The 10,679-nt window shown below is 37.4% G+C and overlaps 1 pseudogene; it reads left to right on the top strand.

Annotated features, from left to right (window-relative positions):
* The first annotated feature begins 1,902 nt into the window (after window positions 1-1,902).
* LOC127127041 (F-box/kelch-repeat protein At3g23880-like) lies at window positions 1,903-3,021 on the top strand (annotated as a pseudogene).
* The last annotated feature ends 7,658 nt before the right edge of the window (window positions 3,022-10,679 follow it).

Below are 10,679 nucleotides of genomic sequence, written 5' to 3'. Positions count from 1 at the left end.
ATTTATTTAGAATCTAAGTTCCATGTTCGATAGTTCCATATTATGGGCCAGTTTGTTTTAGCTTTAAAAAAATAGATTTTTTCTTTATATTTTTGAAAATGGATTTTACAAAAATATTTTTTAAAATATTACAAGTTTTTCTAAATTTATTTTTTATAAATTAAAAGATTGAATTGTTCATTGTATAACATAAATACACATTATTGAAGATCAAAACATAGTTAAAATCACAATTTAAAAAAAAATTATATCTCAAAAATGATTTTTAGAAAAAGCTATTTGAAATAGGGGTGTTCGCGGTGCGGTGCGGTTTGGACGGTTTTGGCGATAAAAATCATCCGAACCGCAAGAGAAAAAACAATGCGGTTTGGTTTGGTTTGGTTGGCTTTTAGAAATAAAACCAAACCAAACCAAACCAAACCAATGCGGTTTGGGTTGGTTCGGTTTTTTATAATATTTTTATTGTGTCATACATACACCTATAGAGAACAACATAACTTTGTATTTAGTCATTCATACATGACTAAATAACATCAAAACTCATCATATTTAGACAAAAATATTTCATTCAATATACACAAAATTAGATTCGACAAATATGGAATAAAAAACATATATAAATAGTAGCATAAAATAATATCGAAGACATTATAATAAAACATAAAAAACATATGAGATGAGAGATTAGAGAAGATGAAAAAAAGAACATAAGAGATGCGAGATTGAGAAGAAAGGTGCGATAAAAATGTAATTAAAAGAGAAAATAGTAACATAAAAGATGAAAAAGAAAGAACATAAGAGATGACTTATTAGAGTAGAATAGGCAAAACCTACATGGAAAAGAAGACGAGAAGAATGTGTGATACTACTATGAGAGATTTAACAAGGTTGAAATTGAAACCCTAAGCGTGAGTAAGAGAAAATCGTTTGTAGTTGTAAGGTTAAGACATACTAGGTTTGATGTTTTGGTTGGAGGTGGGATAAGTAAAATTTGAGTTGTAACATAATGCGGTTTGGTTTGATTTAGTTCGGTTTGCAAAATACAAACCGCAAACCAAACCAAACCAAACCGTGCGGTTTTGTTAAAAAATGACCCAAACGAATCCGAATCAAATGCGGTTTTTTGCGGTTTCGGTTTGGTTTGGTTTGGTTTGCGGTTTTCTATTGGTTTGGTTTGGTTTTGAACACCCCTAATTTGAAATAGCTTCAAAATTAAGTGATTTTTTAAAATTTTGATATCCAAAAAAAATTTCAATAAAATGATAAAATGTCTAAAATAATATTTTAAGAATAACTATTCAAACAAAAATTTTATTTGAAGCTTTTATGAAAGGTTTCTTTGTAAATTTTTTTTACACTAAAATATACAACACCATAAAAATCATTTTTAAAAAAAGACAAAATAAACTAGACCTAAATATTTTTTAAAAAGAATTGATTTTACAATAGGGTAGGTTTGTTGAATTATGCATGTGATGCGCATATGCATCTTTTTGAATTTAAATTTGTTTTAATGTTTTTTATTAGGTAAGATTCTATGTTTCCCCATTTTTAAATTTTCTATAAATTTTAATATATTTTTAGAAAATCTTCTTTATTTGTATCACAAATTTTTGAATATATTTTTTGACCAGACAATATTTTTTAGTTAAACTATTAGAAATATATAAATAACTAAAAATTATATATTTTATTGACCAGTTAATATTTTTTAATTAAATTATTAGTAATATATATATATATATATATATATATATATATATATATATATATATATAAAATAACAATAATGATTATATATTTTATTGACCAGACAAAGTTTTTTGAATGATATTCTTACAGAAAAGTAATTAAAGTAAAATACAATGAATTTTATATAATCACCAACTTCTACATATTACAAATAATATCAGAGTTTTCCCCCAAAGACCTTGTTAGCGAGATCTTATCGCATTAAAAACTAAGACAAACATGGCTCCGCTGCCGAAGTTTTTCCCCAACGATCTTGTTGGTGAGATCTTATCCGCTCTTCCCGTGAAATCTATTTTGCGATTCAGATGCGTTAGCAAGTATTACGATAACCTCGTTTCCGATCCCACTTTTGTGAAATTTCATCTTAAGAGATCATCAACACGAAATCCACATTTCATACTAATGGCCAGTCACATTTCAGGTGAGTCTCCCTATGGCAGTGACGATGAATGGGACGTTGAGGAAGCTTTCATTCCCTACTCTTTATGCAGTTTAATCGAGAATCCCTCTTTCGCTGTTGAAGTAGATCCTTACTACGTTGTGAAAAACAATGAATACGGTTTAATTGGTTCCTGTAATGGATTAATCTGTTTTGCTGGTGTATACATCACCCGTGAATATTATGAGTACTGGTTCCGATTATGGAACCCAGCCACCAGGAAAACATCTCCAAATTTTGGGTTCTTGCGCTTGTTTCACAATAGTCCCAACTGCACTTCCTCTATTGATGATGGCTATTACAAATTCTACTTTGGTTGTGATGATTAGACTGGAACTTATAAGATAGTGGCCTCACGTTACAACAAACGTGAACTAAAAAGCAATGTCAAAATTCTAAGGTTGGGTAATTCCGTTTGGAGAGATATCGGAAGTTTTCCTGTTGATCCTTTGCATTTGGACTCAATTTCAGAAAAGGAAAATGGTGTGTATCTTAAAAGCACTTTTAACTGGTTGGCTATTCAAAATAAACTTTGGTATATCGGTGATGATTATAAGGATATTACTGTTGATCAAGTTTTTATTGTTTCCCTTGATTTGAGAACTGAGACATACAATCAGTATTTATTGCCACCCGAGTTTGATGAGGTGCCTCCTGCAGAGCCAATTGTTAGTGTGTTGGGGGCTATCTTTGTTTTGTAGAAGGAATTCTACGGTTTTAGTTATTATGTATTAATTATTCGGTTTGATATCTACAACACAATTGACACTTTCATCTATTTAAAATGTATGAGGTGTTTGTGTGGTATTTAAAATGTTATTGTTTGCTTAGCCTTTCTGACCATAACCAAAGGAAATTCACAAAGTTTAGATACATTATCTGTTTGACTCTTAATGATGAATTTATTCATAAGAGGGGCTGGAAGAATAAACAACGCCAGACAACCACTGCCACCGTCAAAATTGTCGGACTCAAGTTGGTCAGTGTCATTGAAACCATTGGCATTGGTGGCGGGATTTGATGGGTGGTATCAAAGATCGATGTAAGTAATGCAACTGCTCAATCTAGTATGGAAGATTTATAGTTGCATATTACTGAGTTATTGATTGATTTTAATTATTCAGTCATTTTTTTAAGTATTCAATTATTTTGAATCCTTAACGACCAACTTATCAAAGACCAAACTATTTATGCTGTGCAGATGAACAATTTAGCAATACATTCAATTCCATTAAAAATATCTATATATTTAATATTTTAACATAATATCTTCCACACAACATTATGATCTGTGCCCATGTCGAAGGTGAAATATTTGCTCATCAATTGTTCGATTTTTGTTTTCGAAACACAGAGGTGACTCGGTTTACAATAAATCGACGATCAAATTTTTCACATCTGAAACAAAGAATAGAAAAGAAATTGCAGTGCAATAATGTGGGTCATATCATCTATAAAAATCCGGTTTGGTTTGCAGAAAACCAGGTAAAATTTTATTATAAGAAGATTCGAGATGATGATGATGTTCAGCATATGTTTGGCAGTCACGAACAATCCGGTTACAACGATATAGATTTGTATATATTACCACATGTCATACCCCCAAAATTTGCCCGTTAATCTTGCAAGACATTTTTCAAGGCACTCTAACTCATTTTTCAAGGCATTGATCTTAAAGGAACAAAGACCCAGCACACAGGTGGTCAAATCCAGAAAATGGCTTAAAATGGCTTGCTCGCTAGGCGAGCCAAATCATTCGCCTAGCGAACTCTTCGCTGCGCCACTCGCCTAGCGAAGCTTGCGAATACCAGAATTTTTGGGCTTCATTCTGAGCCCATCAGGTCACAAAAACTATTATAAATACCAAGACCTCATTCAGAAAAAGGGAGATCAGTCAGAGAAAAGGACAGAAGGAGACGGACAGAAACCCTAGCAAGGAAACCCTAACAGAAGCAACCGAGCAAACCCTGGAGGCTAACCAAGAGAATTCAGAGCAACCCTAAAGGAAACCCTGAAGGCAACTCATTTGCACAAAGGTTACCTCCGCCCAACTCAATCCGACACCAAGAGTGATCTGCCAATTCAACGTTGCAATTCAATTGCAAACAGGTTTGCACTACCATTACCGCTTTATGCTCTTAATTTACATGTGGTATTATGATTGAATTTATAAACACATCTTAGATTTTGCATATGGGTTTAAGTATATATGAATGTGCAAAATAATATCTTGAATGTTTAACCATGTAATTTCTGTAATGGATGCCATAGGGTTTGGAGCTCGCTGAAATCGTACTGTTCTTAAATTCAAACCCGTAGTCGTTCGCTAGCACATCGCTAAGCGAACCTGTAGCGAGTGTTCGCTAAGCCCTCGCTAGGCGAGGCAGCAGCGAACGTGACAGTCGCTGACTTTTCTGTTCTGATCTTTGCTCATCTGACATGTTTTATCATAGCCATGCATTGTTTACCTGACCCTATTACTGTTGTGATTCCTTTTGTTTGGTGCAACTCTCGATTGCACCCTGATTTGGTGTTCTGACCTGTTTGCTGAATTTTGTAAGGGTTCACATACTCCTGGAAAAGGTAGCTTGCTAGGTATTTCACTTTATTTGTGGGATACCCTTGTGGAGATTCATCCTAATTACCTAATTTATTATGATATGGAGATTCATCCTAATCGCCTAATTGATTATAAAATATTGCCTTTGAATATGTGATCTTGGCCCTCTCTTTGTTGCCTTACGGTATTACGGTATTACGGTCATGTCCCGCGAATGTGGGGATACACTTAGCAAAGACCCTTCGATTAAATCATCATGTCCCTATAAGATAAATCATAGTCCCTCGGATGCTGCATGCGAATATATGATTTTGTCCCTCGATGACTCGTCGCTGTAGCCTACGGTTAAATGATGATCGTCCCTTCGAATGCTAAGGTATCCTTACAAATGTTGCCTTCAATGGCCAATCGATGACCCTACGATGTCCCTTACATCCAAAGGACAAGACTACTTACTTCTCAATAGTAAGGACAGTTTTACCCTCATAAGGATAGGAAATACCTATAAAGACCTGGGTAGGTATAACTCTTAATTGCTGACTCACAACTTAAAATATTTTTCACACCCCACAAATTTGCAAAATATCTATTAGAAAATCACCACTTGGCATACATTCGTACTAGGATCATTGCCAAGTTATATTTTTCTAAACAGCTTTCAAAATTAAACGAGATAAATAATTTGTATACATTCGTACAAGAATCATTACAAAGTTAAACTCTCTCTTCAAAACATTTTCTAAGCAGTTCACAAACACTTTTTTTTCAGACAAGAAAAATAACATAAGTGATCAAGCAATTAAGGGCCCATGGATAACCATGGATACAAAGGGTGCTAACACCTTCCCTTTGTATAATGTACCTCCCGAACCCAAAATCTAATCAAGGTCTTTCCTGTTCTTTTCCGCCTTTCCTTATTGGATAAAAGAAAAGTCGGTGGCGACTCTTGCTAACCGCGACATTTGCTTTCCAAAGCAAAAACACAAAAGTCCAGTTCACCGTATGACAGAACTGGCGACTCTAGTGGGGACAACAAAGAGAGGTTACCTTCAAAAAAAAAATCAAAAAAAAAAAAACAAGATCGCTTATTTGAATTGTCTAATTTAATTTTAAGGGGTTGCTTGGGTATGTTGTGCTTGAGTGAAAGATCCTACACCCGAATCTAGTGTACCTTAGGTAAGTAGCAATAGATCATCGCGACTATCCGGCGTATACTGGAATGGTTAAAATGATGGCTACGGTTAATGTGACACTTTGGATGTCCTGATGTTCCTCATGTTTACTTAAGGAGAAATTTGGCGTCTGCGTGGTGTCATAAAAGCATTAACCAGACCTTTAGAACCCTAATTGACTCATCCTAGCCATTAGAAAGTAGTGAGATAACTGACTTCGGTTCCGACTGGGGTTGGTTGAGACTCGATACTACAATCTTTGAGATTGGACTTTAGGGAAGCTTTGGTCAACCACTTGGTGTTGCACTGAAGTGGACTTAAAGGAAGGTCAATGATTGGAGATCCTTTTAGAACCCGGTTACTATTCTAGGACAGGTTGAACCAACCAAACTTCAGTGGGGAGGGTACTTACCTATGGAACTCATGCAAGCCTTAAAACCTAGGAATGATTGCAGTGTGACTTGTTTGTGCTTGTTACATCATGACATCATAACATCATAACATCATGACATCATGACATTGTACTAACCATTTCAAGGACTTAGGGATTTAGCGTTGCTCTGTTAAATAGGTTATGGCTTCCAGGAAGACCATCCGGATCAATGTTGTAGCGATCTCTCCTCAACTCAAGGATTTAGTGTCAGAACTTCCCGATCATGCTCAGTTCATCAAGAAACATGGTTCTCTCCTCAATTTGGTTACCACTGGTTTCAAAGAAGATATGATGAGAGTCCTATTCCAGTTCTTCGATCCTAAACATCATTGCTTCACTTTCCCAGATTATCAGTTGGTACCCACGTTAGAAGAATTCTCCAGGCTGCTTGGGATACCTATCCTTGATCAAACACCTTTCAGTGGTTTAGAAAAGATTCCGAAGTCCGAAGAAGTTGCCGCGGCTTTACACATGACAAAGTCCGATATTGAAACTAATTGGGTAACAAGAAGTGGAATTAAGGGTTTACTTGCCAAATTTCTGATAAATAAGGCCCGAGAATTCTTAAAAGTTATGGATGTACATGCTTTCGAAGATGTACTAGCATTACTAATCTATGGTTTGGTGTTATTCCCTAATCCAGACCAATTCATAGACATGAATGCTATTAAGATATTTCTCACTCATAACCCTGTCCCTACCTTGCTTGGAGACATTTTGCATTCCTTTCACACCCGTACTATGAAGAGGCAAGGGACTCTCATGTGCTGCGTACCTTTATTGTCTAGGTGGTTTACTTCGCACCTTCCTCAATCAGTCTTGAAGAACGAGTACAATTTGAAATGGTCTCAAAGGATAATGTCGCTCTCCCATTCAGACATTCGTTGGTGTCCTCATCTCAAAGAAAATGTTATCATCATTGACCGTTGTGGAGAGTTCCCTAACGTACCACTCCTAGGAACAAGAGGAGGTATTACTTATAACCCGACCTTAGCCCTATGTCAGTTTGGTTGTGCTCGAAGAGATGGCCCACATGAAATAGTTATCCAAGGCACTGTGTTTGACTATGACAACGATTCTCAAAGTCTCCGTCAAAGGTTTGTACGAGCTTGGGGCATGGTGAAAAGAAGTACTTTAGGACAGAAAAACTCTATTCCTATGGAACCTTATCTCAGATGGGTACGCGCAAGAGCTCGTGAACTTGTCATGCCATATCTTGCAGTCGGACCATTGATTGTTGAACCAGGAGTTGAAGGAGGTACTCCTCAGATTATTCCTTATCTAGATATGCCTACCGATGTTGAATAATTGAAGAGATCCTGGATCCAGTTGAGAGAGGAAAGGGATACTTTTGAAGCCCAGTTATGTGCTGAAAAGAAGAAAGTGTTAGAACTTACCGGCCAGCTTAATGAGGAACGAAGACTCAATGCATATCTTCGCCCAAAAAAAAGTCGTCCCTGGGAGACTTGAGCTTTCATTGTATTTTATTATTTTGTTGTAATGAACATTGATTAAAGAAATTATTAATAAAAGTTCCTCTCTTTTTGGTGGTTTACGCAAAGTTAAATTCCAAAAGTCCTTGAAAACATTTCATACATTGCATAGCATAACATAACATTGCATAACAGGTATTCTAAAAGATCAATGTTCTCACGGTCTTCCTTCTAAACAGAAAGATGGCTCTCGAACAAACTGTCAAGGATCTCCAGGCTCAAAATGCTCAATTCCAGGAGATGATCTTGAACTTATCCAAGGGGCATGAGGAACTGAAGGCTCTCTTGCTCGAGAAGAAGAAAGACAAGAAAGCTGTGAGCTACATTAACCCGGGAAGAAGGCTTAAAGGACAGGCCGCAGGAGTCAAGATCAGAATGCCGAAGGATCAAGAAGAGGAGACAGAGAATGATTCAGAAGAGGAGAATGTTGATCTCTTCAACCCTGAGGACGACGATGAAGATTACGAGAATGAACAATACTCTCCAAGAGATGGCAAGTACAAGTTGCTGGAAGAACGTATGCTAGCTATGGAGGGCCAGAAGGCGCCCGGTCTGGATTTCGAAAGCTTGGGTCTGGTCTCCGATGTGGCCATTCCTCGCAAATTCAAGATCCCCACTTTCACTAAGTACGATGGTGCGTCTTGTCCTCAGATGCATCTGAGAGCTTATGTGAGAAAGATTCAGCCGTATACCACTGATAGGAAGCTATGGATCCATTTCTTCCAAGAGAGTTTTGCTGGCACACAGTTGGAATGGTACTATCAGCTCGAGAGCTCTAACATCCACACCTGGACTGATTTAGCAACAACTTTCTACAAGCAGTACCAGTATAATTCTGAACTAGCGCCTACTCGGCTACAGTTGCAGAATATGACTACGGGATCTAAAGAAGGCTTCAAAGAATATGCTCAAAAATGGAGAGATTTGGCTGGCAGAGTCAAACCCCCTATGACTGATCGAGAATTAGTAGACATGTTCATGAGTACACTGACGGGCCCATTCTACAGCCATCTACTGGGAAGTTCTTCATCGGGTTTCACTGAACTTATATTGATAGGTGAACGTGTTGAAAGCGGCATTCGAAGTGGAAAGATACAGGTGGCTACCTCTGCAAGCACCAAAAGGTCCTATCAGGAAGGGAACGAATCAAATGCTGTGTACGGTCAAAGGGGTCATAGCAAGAAAAATCGTGACCATACCATTGGAGCAGTTACGATTGCAGCACCGCCATCTCAAAACTTCCAGCACAGACAAGACAGGCCAAGAAGGCAGTTTACCAAGATCAATATGACTTTAGCACAGGCACTGCAGGGTATGCTAAAAGCAAAGTTGATTACCCTCAGAGATCCTCCTACGAATCCCAACACTACTTCTCCTCGTTATAATCCCAATGCCAGGTGTGCATATCACTCTGATAGCCCCGGGCATGATACAAACGATTGTTGGTTGTTGAAGAATAAGATTCGGGATATGATCGACGCTGGAGAAATTGAATTTGATCCTCCAGAGACTCCTAATGTCATCACTGCACCTATGCCTAACCATGACAAGACTGTTAATGTTGTAGAAGATGCTGATAGCGATTGTGACTTGGATAGCTGGGTTTTCCCAACAATTGGTGACGGACTCAATAATTGGAAGGCTGAAGACATTATCCCGACTTCCTTTAGTCCGGAGTAATTGTTATTGCTATTTTAGTGTTTCAAAGCATTGTGTCTATACCCGGGGCACAATAGCTAATTTTTTAAGGGTTTTGTCATTTTCATAAGCATATTCACATTCAATAAATCAATGGACTTTTTGCATTCAAATATTGCGCTCTTTATCTTTCCTGTCATCTTCCAAACAAGCTATGTTTTCTTACACACACTCACGTAACAAATTGCAGATCCATACCCACTCTGGATCCTGTTGATAATAGTTCTACTACTGTTCATTATGACTTTGAAAATCCGATCTACCAAGCCGAGGATGGAAGTGAGGAAGATTGTGAAGTACCTGGAGAACTTGCCAGACTGTTACTGCAAGAAGAAAGGACTATACAGCCGCATGAGGAATCAATCAAAATTGTAAGTCTAGGTACTAAAGTGGACAAGAAAGAAGTCAGAGGTTTCTTGGGACGCTTGAATTACATTGCCCGATTTATCTCCCATTTGACTGCTACCTGCAGACCCATTTTCAAATTACTGGAAAAAAAATCAAGAGATGATATGGAATGATGAATGTCAAGAAGCTTTTGATAAAATCAAGAAGTATCTCCAGGAACCTCCAATTCTGATACCACCAGTTGAAGGAAGACCTCTAATCATGTATTTGACCGTGTTAGAAAGTTCAATGGGGTGCGTGTTGGGGCAACATGACGAGTCTGGTCGAAAAGAGCATGCCATATACTACCTTAGCAAAAAGTTTACCGACTGTGAAACAAGATACTCACTGCTTGAGAAAACTTGTTGTGCTTTGGCCTGGGCTACTCGCCGACTAAGACAGTATATGTTGAATCACACCACTTTATTGATTTCTAAGATGGATCCTATCAAATATATATTTGAGAAACCTGCCCTCTCCGGAAGAATAGCAAGATGGCAGATGATTTTAACAGAGTATGATATCCAGTATACTACCCAAAAAGCAATCAAAGGAAGCGTGCTAGCTGATCATTTGGCTCATCAAGCAGTGAATGATTACCAGTCTATGAATTTTGAGTTCCCAGATGAGGATGTCATGCTTGTTACTGATTATGAAGAACCTGGACCGGATGAAGGACCCGAACTGGGATCCCGATGGACTATGGTTTTTGATGGATCTTCTAATGCATTGGGCAATGGTGTTG

Source organism: Lathyrus oleraceus, chromosome 3 (assembly GCF_024323335.1).
Source record: "Lathyrus oleraceus cultivar Zhongwan6 chromosome 3, CAAS_Psat_ZW6_1.0, whole genome shotgun sequence".
NCBI lineage: Eukaryota > Viridiplantae > Streptophyta > Magnoliopsida > Fabales > Fabaceae > Lathyrus > Lathyrus oleraceus.
This window is presented reverse-complemented; position numbering and strand designations above follow the sequence as displayed.